Source organism: Tenrec ecaudatus, chromosome 11, assembly GCF_050624435.1.
Source record: "Tenrec ecaudatus isolate mTenEca1 chromosome 11, mTenEca1.hap1, whole genome shotgun sequence".
Taxonomy (NCBI): domain Eukaryota; kingdom Metazoa; phylum Chordata; class Mammalia; order Afrosoricida; family Tenrecidae; genus Tenrec; species Tenrec ecaudatus.
In genome coordinates, this window is record NC_134540.1 from 53,754,635 (window position 1) to 53,768,374 (window position 13,740).

The 13,740-nt window shown below is 38.9% G+C and overlaps 1 pseudogene; it reads left to right on the forward strand.

Annotated features, from left to right (window-relative positions):
• Positions 1-12,840: 12,840 nt before the first annotated feature.
• LOC142460716 (U6 snRNA-associated Sm-like protein LSm3 pseudogene) lies at positions 12,841-13,155 on the forward strand (annotated as a pseudogene).
• Positions 13,156-13,740: the final 585 nt, after the last annotated feature.

The window sequence follows — 13,740 nt, forward strand, 5'->3', positions numbered from 1 at the left end:
TGATTCAACCAAGGTGTGGTATAGTACCAACAAAACACACATCATTCCTCTAATTCCTGAATGCTTCCCGTCCAGCCTGCCCGCACTACCATGACCCAGTTCTACCTTACAGATCTGGCTAGACAGGGCAACACACATTGGACAGATAAGAGCTCTCGACACATGGAGTTCAGAACAGATAAACCCCGTTTGGTCTGTTCAGCCCTACTCAAACTTGGGTCTTGACTCAGGTGCGGGTTTGAATTCTTCGATATTCCCAACTCTTGCATCATCATCTTTCCGTTGTGTGTTGTTTTAGAACAGTGTGCTTCCTCCACTCTACTTTTGGTCAAATTCTATTATAATTTTCCAGCTACTTTTAACAAGACTCTTTCTTTTGATGATTTATCTTTGGGAGCAGTACATTTTGTGTGAATATGAAATCTTACATTTTCCAACCTGTACAACTGTGTATTGGTCTTGGTACTTCATCAAGTGATCAATGTCTATATATGGTAAATGTCCAACATAATTTGTTTAATGAGTCGTTGGAATATTCAGGCCTAGACTGTCAGTTTCCATGCATTGTTCTCCATCTAGGTCTTCTATTTTATTGCTGCTGTTACTGTAGGATTACTGATGACACCAGTTACATGAGAATTTATGATCATTACCACAGGTAAAATCAAGGGACTTTAAACATGTCATGTTCTACATTTACTGGTCCAGATTCTTCCCTTAGAACTTGTTAAGATTCATCAGAACTGTCCCTTTCACCATCACCTGGTATACAAAATTTTCCATTTGTCATATACAATATGAAATGATTGAGATACGTCAAGAGATCTGGGGGTCGGAATAAGAGAACTATTGGCTTTTGTTTGAATGTAGTATCTGCAGTGAAATGTGATTTATCTCCCCTTAACAAAGGGCGGAAAGTATTTCCATCCAAAGTCAAGCCAAGAAAGAGAAGAAGCAACAGATTTCAGTCAAATAAATTGAGGGTGCTTTCAAGAAGGAGAAATATGCAGTTATGTTTATCCTTACCTTTATTAGACATGCATTGTATCCTTATGTATCATTTAATATTGAGCTTTAACTTATATAATATTGAAATATACAGGTTGCAAGTGTCCAATTCAATGTGCTTTCATAAATTTATACATCTGTATAATCCACATACCTATCAAAGTACAGTTCTTAGAAATTCTTAAGAAGAAAGTGACATAGTCTGAGAAGAACACATTTGGAAAGAGATGGCTGAGTTGCAGATGCACTCATTAATTTTTATACAAGGATGCTGACACTAAATCAGTACTAATACCTTTTCTTGGTGAACCTCAGTAAAGAAGGCTGTTCTCTGGTCAGGGGGATTTTGTCAGCAAGGGGCTACCGAGATAGACCGAATGGTGGAGAGAAAGGTCAGATTGCATTTGGCTATCCAAGGTCAGGGGATTGTATAGTGAGGAGGTGCTGAAAGATCAAGACAGCATTTGAATGCCTACACACAGATGAATTATGTCCAATCATTGTTGTCCAGACATGGGGATAGCCAAGAGCAGAAGCAGTTAACAGTTGAGACCTCAATCCCCTGTTCTTCTCCTTGTCTCAGGGCAGCAGAGGAGCTCACCATTGTGCAGGAGGAAGAAGAGGTTTCTCAAGTTTCTCCTGAAAATTTGCTAGGGGAAAAGAGTAAACAACAATAACACCTCCCTGCCATTGACTCATTGCTGACTCAACGTGATCCCTAGAGGGTTTACAAGACTGTCTGGGAGTAGAAAGCCCAATCTTTCTCCTGAGGATCTGCCGACCATGCAGATCACAGCCCAACTAGGAACCTGTACACCACCAGAGGTTTTTTTTTTAAATCAATTTGGGCTGAAGTTGGGATTTAAATTGAACCTGCTACAGCGGACAGGAACTAAGGAATTGTAAGGTTTTTCCGAAGCTTTTAAAGATGGAAAAGTGTGGTTGAAAGTAAGGACTGGAGAAAACATTTCATGTTTATACTTCAAAGAACTGAGCCTTTCCAATAAATCAGTTACAGGAGAAAACAATAGTTCCAAGCCTGTGAATTATAGATCCCTGGGGACAGGCACTGGAGACTTCAGGTAACTGCAAATTATTGCAAGGGATCTGAAAAATATTACATCAAATAAACATGGTCTCTTGATACAATAAATAACACCTCACATATGTAGCTAAAATCCGATTCAATGTATTTAGTTTTAACTATTAAGTATGGATTTATATAAATGTATTGAGTTAATAGTAAATATTATATATATATTCATACTACTAGCTATTCAATGATCAAAATGTTCACAAGTCTTTTATTGTGAAAAAGATCCACCATTAGCAATAATAATTTCTAACTGCATGAGTTCACTTAGCATATATCAAGCTAGAAAAACTGAAGAACTAAAATTCAATCAAGTTCCAATATTAAAAGATTTGGTGGGAAAAATATTGAGTGATGCAAGAAACATCAAAATAAAATGGACTGAGTATATAGTCACTGTACCAAAAAAAAAAACTAATCCAATTACTATCCATCCCAACAGGTAGCACATGATTAACAACTGGAAATACTGAAAGAAGAACTAAAAGCTGGATCGAAGGAATAAGCCAAAAAGAAGGATCTAGGAATTCAGTAGGAAGCATCAAGATCAGATGGAAAGGACATACAGAGTAAATGTACTAAAAAGAACTACTTGGCATTCCACTATTTCAAGAGGTAGCATATGAGTAAGAACCAATGGATTTGAAGGAAGAAGTTCAAGCTACACTAAGCCAAAAACAAGGCTCCAGGAATTGGTGGAATGCCAATGGGAATGTTTCAACAAGCTGATGAAGCACTGGAAGCACTCATTCATCTATGCCAGAGAATTTGGAAGACAGCTACTTAGACAACTGACTTTGTACCCATTCCAAAGAAAGATAACCCAACAGAAACTCAAATTATAGAACTATATCATTGCTATTACATGCAAGTAAATGTTTGCTAAAACTGACCCAACAACAGTTATAGCAGTATACTGACAGGGAGCTGGCAGAGGTTAAGGCTGGATTCAGAAGAGGATGTGGAACAAAGGAGATCATTGTGGATGTCAGATGAATATTTACTGAAAGCACAGAATTCCAGAAAGATGTTCACTTGTGTTTTATCAACGATCTCAAGGCATTCAACTGTGTGGATCATAGCTATGGATAGCCCAGAACACTTCATGGTGCTCATGTGGCACCTGTATATATATCACAAAGCAGCTGTGTAACCAGAACATTCTCCAACTTATGCATGAACATGAATTCTGTATTGTGTTTTATATTTCCATAATATCATGCCTTCTATATAATCATGTATCAAAAATATGTGGTGAGTGGCCAGTGCATAAGGAGTGCCTGTATTTTCCAACTTCTAGTCTCATTGCATTGAAAATAGCATTTAATTGATTATGGTTGAATAAAGTTTGTGTGCCTTACTTAAATACATAAATGGTGAATAAATAAAACATAAAAGTGGCGGATAGAAAGGAGGAGAGAGATGTTGTGGACAGTTGGTGTCGGTCAATTTTGATTCATGGCAGTCAGGGATACAGAGTAGAGCTGCTTCCTAGAGTTTTCAGAAGCAGATGCCACGCCTGTATTTCAAGGTCCAGAGGAGAAATAATCAGAGTAACCCAGATAAGAGGATGGAGAACCTTACTGGATGGATAATGGATGGATGGATGGATGGATGGAATGTATTTCAGCACCTTGGATATTCTGAAACATGAAGGATACACTGATGCATCTGGCAGAACACAATTATTGACCGTGTTTTTTTTCATAAAAAAGAATGAAGCCAATAATGGAAAGTCACAGAAAATGACAGACTCTGTAAATAATCTCAGCAGCCACAAAGCAGAGACAGTGTTTAAATAAGTAAATGGAGGACAGCTGGTCATGATTTGGTGGTAATAAGGCTCACGTCAGTGAGCATGCCAGGTCTTTTCAGCTGAAGTCATGCATACAGAGAACAATTATCCTTAGCTTTTCGAAGGGAAAAATCACTATTTTTTTCTTTTATGTTTGAGCTTCCAGAAACCTTTTTTATCATCCAATCTGTCAAAATAAAGAAAAGGGAAAGAAAATAGATAACATTTAGAAACTTCTAACATGCTTCTGCTTAGTTTTAATCATGCTGTCCCTTTATTTCAGTGTCCTACTCTTTAGCAGCCTGTGAATGCCGAGTTAATTGCATTACTCTTTTTGCCTGCATTTCAATCATTTTAAGCTTTGATCCTCATGAAGATAAAGCTCTGTCCCTTATAACTTTCCTACCATCAAATGTGTCTTAGACTACCACAAAAGACAGCTTAAATATGTGTACAAGTTAGTCCTATCCTTCCTCTCTGAACAAAGTATATTGATCAGTCCTGACCACAAGCCAACTACCTTAACAGTGTGGTCTCTGATGATAGTTGCTAGTGTTACTTGTTATCATTACTAAAAATTTGGTACTGATAGCTGGTCAGAAGACACAGTATGACTTCTTCCTCAAAATTATTATTTCCTAACATAAATTACAACTTCTTAAGTTTCAGTGTCTCAAATTTATATATATATATATATCCAAATGTAATATGCCTATGTGTCATTCCAATGATAGTCTGGGTTGGAACTGGAGATTCTTCTTATAAAATCCTGGTTGATGTGGATGCTATGGTCCTAGTTCCTGGTCCCTGCTCCAGGAAATGGGAATATATCAGAGCACCGTGTCTCAAAATGCAGTGTTTGCACCACTTGACATTCAACCACCATTTCAGCATAAATATTTATTTCTGTATACTTCTGGGTCTCTGATCCTATTTGTATTATGCCAGTTTGACTAGAGAAAAAAATCCAGTGACACTCATATATATGTAAGAGAGAGCTTTATATCAAAAAGGAATTATATATCAAGCAAACATCTCAGCCCAGTGCAGATCAAAACTCTACGTCTGATACCAGTCCATACGTCCCTCTTCAGATTCACAGAGACACATGTGGTGATGCAGAATGCAGGAAGATCTTAGGCTGGTGGGTGCAAGATCCTGTGGATCCAACGAAGGTGGCCGCATCACAGGGCTCAGAGTCTCTTCTCAGTAGCAAGGGGAAGCATTTCCAAGGTTCTTCTTATGGGAAAGCCATGGCCACAAGAAGTCACCATCAGACTGCGAGCTGGTTGATTGGATAAGCTCCACCCCTACACTTTATATATAGTTGACAAGAACTTATGAAGCCGCCATATATTAAATCATAATTGGGGACACAGAGGTCCTAGAAATGTTATACATTGTATGAGCTTCTCGTGTAATCAGGCGCCTGGTGTACTGGTATACTGCACCATAGTTTTGACATGCAAGCAGGTTGTTTGTTTGTTTTGGTTTTCAAGAAAGAAAATGTTCCTTCTTTATAAAATTGGGATCATGGGAGAGACCTCAGGGCCAGATAATTTGGACTTTCACACTTTCAAAACTTAAGTTATTATCAAATATTGTAGTTTATTTTTTTCCCTGGAGAGAAATATACCATGTGTGTGATTCGATGGGGATGTGTTTCCAAATTCATGACAAACTCTTTATTCGTTCTGTTCTGCTTGCTCCATCTGTTTGTTTTCTTTTTGTTGCAGAATCTCCCAAGGCTCGCATTGTTCCTATCTGAATTGTGGCCTTCTTCTCACGCTCTTACCCGGCCTACTATTCCCGAGTCTCCAATAATGCACACGATTCATGCTTTTGCTTCTGAATGGCTCCCAAGTTCTCTGTAAGATGGTCAATAATAATATTTGCCTAATTATCTAGGATGTCACCTGACTCCACATCCTGAACAGATTTGCGCCACTCTCAAGTCAGGCTCAGCTGCTTTAAGTATTGTGGGCCCAGCGGAGGCATATGACAACTGTGCTGCCAGGCAGATGATGCTAGGGGCCAGATTGAGCCAACATATGTCTCCTATATAGTGGCCAGAATCACACCTCATATATCTTGCCACTCCACTAACCAGGAAACACATGCCAGGGTATTACTTGTGCCTGAAGGTAACTGGTGGCTTTTGACCCTGCCTTAGAAATAGAGTTTTAACCACTGGCAGGGATTTCCCACACCATTTGGAAGCCTAGGGTCACTGAGCATCTCAGTTTACAGAGGTTCTACTCATGCTGACGCCTGCATGGCATTCTTGTTTTACATACGAGAAGCATCTCAATCAGAGAGGGCCATAGAAACCTGCAATAATGACGGGCTAGGCCCTATATCAAGGAGCCCTGGTGGGAAGTGGTTTATATGCTGGACGGCCAACTGCGAGGTCAGAAGTTTGAAACCAACATCCACTTTGCAGAAGAATGAGGAAGCTTTGCGTTCTCATAAAGAATGACAGTCTTGGCACCCGAGAGTGGCAGTTCTCCCCTGGGCTGTGAGGCTTCTGGGAACTGGGATCAATTCGCGGGTAGTGAATGAGGACCTAGTTGAGGTTTCTTAAAACTGAGAACTTTTCACAAGATTGTGAAATTATCAGTGGAGAAGGAAGGCATTTCCTATATACTCGATTAGCTCATATACTAAATTCCTTTGGCTCAGACCCCTGTTCTCCATAAACTTTTATGCCTTTCTGTTGTGCAGTGTTATCAGAATCACCATAATCCACAAAGCTTTTTATGATACCGTCTGCCAACAACCATTTCTGACTCCCTTTATCCTTATAATTTTACCTAGCATCTCTGGACTTGATTCTATTTATATTAGTCTTATTTCAAATAAAAGACATACTGATTTTAATTTAAGATACGATTTGTTTATGAAGTGTCTTCTGTTAGTTGTTTTATTAGATACTGGGAATATAGCAGTTAACAAGACTGATCAGTCTCTTCTCTCCCTTAGACGGAAAAGTCCAGTGAATTTAATTTTCAACGATCCAATAATACTGTGTAGAGCCAGACTAAGTAGAATAGGAAAAGGCAGCTGGCAACTCCTGACACCTGGACAAATCTCTTCCCAATGGTACAGGACAGGTGGCCTTAGAGTGAGAAAAAAGCAAGAAAAAGAAAGCAGGTAGTGGCACAGGCCAGCAGCCACTATCGGAGCATTCCTAGGGAGATATGGGGAACACCCGATCGGGCAGGTGGGCACCAGGAGAGACCACGCGGGGGCATTAGCTCCTTACTGGCTAGCATGCGGTTGAATTTGGGAAAGATGATGGCATGGTGCAACCTTTTCACTGGATTTAGGAACATTGCTTCTATACAGCAGACTGTCTAGAGATGGAGCGATGCTGGACTTGTGTTCTGAACGATGATGAAATTACATTGATTATAAAGTCATTCATCAGAACTTTGTGGGTGGAGTTCAATGTTACACCTCAGTTTTTAAGTAAAATAAAGAAAAGGTCAGACAGAAGAACAGAGGCTCAATTCAGAATAGAAATACCAATAAGGATGCCACCTGTCTGTTATAAAAAATGTTGGAAATTAAAGTCAATTTTAAGTAGCTTTTCCAAATTATGAATTAGGCCAGATGCCTGAGTTGTTTTCATTAACTAGCATTGATGGAATTATGATGACCAAAAGCAGTTTTACATTCTCATTTATTAAATAAATCCTATTTAAGCATAACGTATCATTATTATTGCACCAAGTAAAATGGTATATTTCTATATTTGGTGATTGTATTTATATAAGAAACAGGTTGGTGAGTATATCGTTTCTTCTTTGCAATCTAAATAGAACTCAGCCCTAAAATCTTCTGCTTCATGCAAAGTGGAGGAAAAAAGGTTTTCAGACTTCTTTAGTCCAGTGCTAAACATGCTTATATATTCCTTTATGCAGTCTACGTCTTGTTGGTTGCATTTTGGTAATTTATGTAGTTTTAGAAGAAGCAACATTAAAATCCTAAAAGGATTAGTAGAGCTGTGAAGAACCTTCTGAAGGATGCGGCTGCGACAAGCTGCTCTGATCTCCTTTACGACTCCCCTCACTGCTACAAGTGGTGCCAGGAGGAGCCCTCCTCTCGAAGCCGCGGCTGACCAGCACTGTCTCGTACCTCTTCCATGTCCGATGCTTGTTCAGGAAGGAAACCTAGGCTCAGCTTCCTCTCCCCAACAAGTGACACCCCTGAGTTGCCATCCGGGCTTCAGAAACCCAATAGCAGTGCTTCCTAAAGTGACCTGGAGGTACTGCCTCCTGTGAGGTGTGGGGAGAATCTAGGGGTGGGGATGAAGATGCAGATGCATACACGGTTTCCTGATTTATAGGCTGTCACACCGAAAAGGTTTCCATTGCTGGAGGGGTGAGGAGTAATATTTTCCTCTGAAAATGGTTCGGTGAGTCAGGGAAATTCAGGAACCTCTTATGTTCTGTAAGGTCATTGGGGATCTTCCTGGAGATTACATTTGAAGTCTTTCTTTTTCTAAATCTTACTTTTCCCCCTTCTATGAGTGTTGAACCATATTTCTAAATGATTCTTGTACACAAACATCTCAATTGAAGACTCAGTATAGATTTTCACTTTTAAAAAGTCCTTCATACTGCTCATATGTTTAAATTTCTATATACTTTTTAAAAATTCACTTTCAAAACCTTGATAAGTAGTTAAAAGCAACGGTAAGTTTTACTGGGCTTTATTACTTACTGTGACACATTTCAAGCCATGACACCCTAATATTTCATTGTCTCTAAGATCTTTGCTTGTTTATTTGTTACCAGAAACATCACAAAACATTCTGATAGAAGGATTCAGATGCAGCCCTGTATTCTTCATTAAGAGTCGTCGTCTCTAGAGCCCAAGCCATTGAGTTAGAACATGGTGGCTAGCAGTGAAGCACTAGAGTCGGGGTTAATTCTGAAGGACTGCTTAGATTATGTGGGCTCTGGAGACAAAAGTTAGCTTGGGAGAAAATAGGTTCTCCCCGAAAGGCTAGAACATTCTGATTGCGTGTGTTGCCCATTTGAAGATCAGACTTTCTTTTGTCAGGACTGGTTCCCTGTTTATTTATCCTTCTCCTGGAGCATCCAAAAGCTGTCTTGAAATGTTGCTGTCATGCTTTCTAGAGCTCCTCAGCCTCGGGCAAGTTTGGGAATCCACGTTTGCTGTCGCAGAGGGAGCTCTATGGGTGGCTTTTCCTGAGACACACTGACCTCACAGCACCGCTGTGGGTTTCTGTAGATCTCAGCACTCACTCTCCAGGAAACTAACTCCGCGAAACTTGTCCTCACGGCACTTCAAACCCTTCCTGCTCCGACACAGGGGTGCGAGGTGGAGGGGAAGTCCAGTTACAAGAAAGTGAGAGAGACGCTTCCACTGGAAGCATCACCTGAAATACCTGATATTTGGCTTCCTGATGAAGACCACGCAGTCTCCTTTGTTGGTTGGACAGCTAAGGTAAATCGTGGAAGGCAGGAGAGCAGACTGCTTGAAGTCAGGCGTCTGGAGTTTCTGATAGGCAGAGTTTATAGGAAAGAAGCCTTTTGGGGCCAACTCTTTTTTATCCAATTTAGTACCCGACTTGATAAAAGAGTTAACAGATGCACATTCAAAGTTAATTAACAAGGCAGTGTTGTATAAGGTGGTATAAAACAAGTAACATGGGCAGCAAAGGCTAACGGAGTTCAGGAAGTTTAATAACTATTTGTTGATTTCAACTGCATGTCGACAATTGCCCCTAGGGCTTACATCTAGCAATTACTTTTCTATTAACCTTGTCTGTGGGGTAGCCAAGTACCTAATACTGTTCCCCCGCTACCTCATCGCTTTGGATTAATGTTATTATTTTTCATTTCAACATAGAGTAATGGTGAATTTTGGAGACCAGTTTATTACATTATTTCTTTCTTTAATGATTCGAACTACAGCTTTTACTGTTAGTCTTATAATTTTGGTCTACTCTTCAACTTTCCTATGGGAATTATGACGCAGAAGCCAACACAACAGAACGGCAGGATCTCGTTCAGCTGTGCAGAGCGCTACTGCCGCCACACCCACTTGAAAGCGCCTAACAACAGCAACAAACAAGATACAGTTTACTGAACTGTCTTTATTTTAGTTAAATTAATCAGTAAATTGCTAACCACAAATATGCATACTGGGTGAAAGAGTCTTTAACTTACTGCGTATAGAGAACATCATGCAACGCAGAGGATGATTTTCCCTGTTGGTCCCTCATTCAAGGAAGACTGAATTTTTCCACAAACATTTTAAACTTCACTTACATAAAAAGCCAAATGAAACCCAATTTTATATAGCTTTCAGTCAAGGGCTAGTTATCAATGTCACATGATCGCTCCCTCCATAAAGCTCTAGGCTCTTGATGTGAGCTGGACCACAGCTCCGTCTTCCCTGTGTGTATCGCAAAGTCATCCTGATGTCCTGAGCAGGAAATGGGAGTGGATATTTCTGGGAACAGTGACTTTAATCGGTATTCTGTCAATTCCCGGAGACTTCATTTTTGCTAATGCCTTCAGTGAATCTTAGATTTATTTTTTAAAATAACATTGGCTTTTGGTCATATGCTACCTCTTGAAATATTGTTGGTGTGCTGTGGAGAAATTGTGTAGGACCATAAACGAAGTCTCATCTTCATAAAGAGAAAGAACAATACAGTGATAAGTGAAGGAAAAAGATACCTCAGTGGCCAAGTGGATAAAGGGGGTAAGGAAGATGGCTGGCTCCCTTTTCATCAGTAAGACAACAGAAGATATTCTTCTGACTAAAATCAATAAAAATCTCTTGTCAAAATATGGTACCAAAACCTGATCCAACTTCTAGGACTAACCAGCATTATATAAAAAACACAAACATCAGAGGAATATGTTAAAAGATGTCATGGAGCTGTGCACAAAAAAAATGCAGTCTATGGCAATGCTTACATGATGCATGCATTTGGATTCCTCAGCAAATAAATAGCAAGGTTAGAAATGTAAAAGGGGCACTCTAGATGAACAGAAGCTTGAGATACATAGTAATTAATGCAATGCACAACGTTGTTTAGCTTTTGTTCCAAACTACCCAAGTATAACACGTTTATGGAAATGAGATAATTTTTAGTGGACTGGATATCTGATCAAATATTTCAAAAGAGTCAATGTTAGTTTTTAAATAGAAGAAAATATAAATTCTTGTCTCAGGGGGACTATGTGCAGAGGCAGGTGTATTAAAATATTATGAAAATCTCTGATTTGACCTAATGTAAGTGTAAATACGGGCAAATATGGATCCCTATGGGAAGTGAACAAAAAATAAATATACCTGCGCTTGTCAAAATATCATTGATTCACTAAGGACTTCCACCCAGCTGTTACTGGATAAACAGACTAGCTCAAAGCAACAGAAGGCATTTTAAATATTAACTAAAGAAGTCATTGTATCTGCCATTGTGTGACATCAGAAAAATTATGTACGCTATAACTAAATTCTAGAAAGCAAACAAAAAGGACACTAAGCAATGCCTTCAATACAACGGCAAACAAAATGAGTATCAATTATGCATAGTATAAAGGTAAAAATCATTAAGGATACATTCTGATACAGTCATCGTAAAAGAGAAGTGAAATTAATGTTTTAAAAAGGAAGAACAATGATTCTTGTAGATAAAACATAATTTAACTGATGGTGTGATAATTAAGTTTGCGTGTCAACTTGGCTGTTCCTTAATTGTCAGTCATTTGTCAGTGAGAATGTAGTCTTCCTCTTGATGAGATCTTATATAATACATTCATAATAATGAGATCTGCTCCGAGCAGCAAATCAATTGGAAGGGCATTTCCTCTGGGGTGTTGCCTGCTTCCAATCCATGTAGCTCCTCTGGTAATGTTCCTTCTTTTTGCTGGATCTGAAGTCTTTTTCTGGCTCATCATTTGATCTCAAGTTCTTTGGACCTGAACCATAAACCTGCGCTATCGCCTGTTATCTTCGGAGTCATCAGAAGAATGTCATCTCACCACAGACCTTGGACTAATCTGTCCCTGCAGCTAGAAATCTGCAGTTGGAAGTCTCTAGCTTCGTGAGTCAGGAAAAGCTTCAGTCTATCATCTGAGCTATGAGCTTTGAACTTGTAACTTCCTACCATTCAGTGAGTCTTTTCCTTAAAACAAAGCTCACTATATATTTACATATATAAGCTTGAGTGGTGTTGCTTCTCTAGAAAACCCAGCCTAAGAAAGTTGGACTCTAAATAATATGAAGGGAAAGCATGTCTTTTGGGTTACGGTTTGTGTTAGTCTGGGTCGACTCGAGAAACAAATCCTGAGGCACTCATTAGTAAGAAAGAGCTTTATATCAAAGAGTAATTGTATATTAAGAACACATCCCAGCTCAGTCCAGGTCAAGTCCATAAGTCTACTATTAGCCCATATGTCTGATACTAGTCTATAAATTCTTCTTCAGACTCACGCAACACAGGCAATGATGCTGAATGCAGGATGCTCACAGGCCAGTGGGTGAAAGGGGTTTTGGATTCGGTGGCGGTGGAAGCATCTCCAGGCTTTGGCTGCCATCAGCATGGCTTCATGTTCCAAGATTCCTCATGAGAAGGCCACGCCCAGAAGGAGGGATCATCAAGTTGTGATCGGATTAACAGGCTAGACTCCACCCCTTCGTTCTTTTATCAAGTTGGCATAAAATTGTGTAACCACCACACCATTATATTCTCAGAAGCAAGCACAGTTCAATTCACATAATTTGAGCTCAAGATTTATTGACTAAATGACACATGTTAATTTTCAAATTGAAAATAACCAACTAAAATTTAGCAAAAATGATCAATAAAAATCTATTTCAATTCATATAATGAAAACACCCTAAATTTAGTTTCCCAGAGGCAAAAGAGTGGAGAGTGCTCAGAATTTGAAACATGGCAGATGATGTGGACCAGCAACAAATGGCCAACATTTTGGAGGAGCCTCTGGGTCTCATTAGGCTCAGCCTGGATGGACGCACTGATGTGAAAATGTGGAATGACCGAGAACTTCGAGGAAGACTGCATGCTGATGATCAGCATTTAAATATGATATTTGGAGATGTGGAAGAAACTGTGACTACTATAGAAATTGATGAAGAGACATATGCGTATGAAGAGATATATAAATCACTGAACCTGAATATTCCAATGCTCTTTCTGTGCGGTGACAGGTTTGTACTAGTTGCCCCTCTGCTGAGAGTTGGCTGAAATCAAGAAACTATTCAGAGGGGAAAAGAGAAGTCTCTTGAATGCAGGCTGTATTCAAAGAAAAACTTACATAAACTTTGATGCTCAGAAGTAACCAAGGATTCATCATTTCCTGAAATAAATTGGTTTGCATCTATAAACTGAATGACATTTTAATTTTTATCCGTCCTTTCCAATAAATGTAATCACAAAAATGCAGAAATCTTTTCGTGAATAATTTTGGGATTTTTTTTCCTTTAAAATAAATGTTTCTTTTCCTAAAAAAGAAAAAAAGAGGGGCAGAGAGAGAACACAATTCTAAAACCAAAACCAAACCAAACGAACAGACCTGTTAATAGTAAAATAGTGGCTTCGATTTGAAAAAGAAATGAATAGTCAAATTACAGCATTTTATTCATGATGAAAACTTCAAATTGAGAAAAAAATTAGATATTTATATCTGAAGGCAGAAAACTCATGTAGCAACCTTGGGAAGAAAAAAACAAACAAAATTTAAATAACACTCTGTAAAAGATTTAAGGAGGGATATTTAAATTTATGGTATAACAAATGAAATACACTTGCTTGCTTATTAGTATAGTAAAT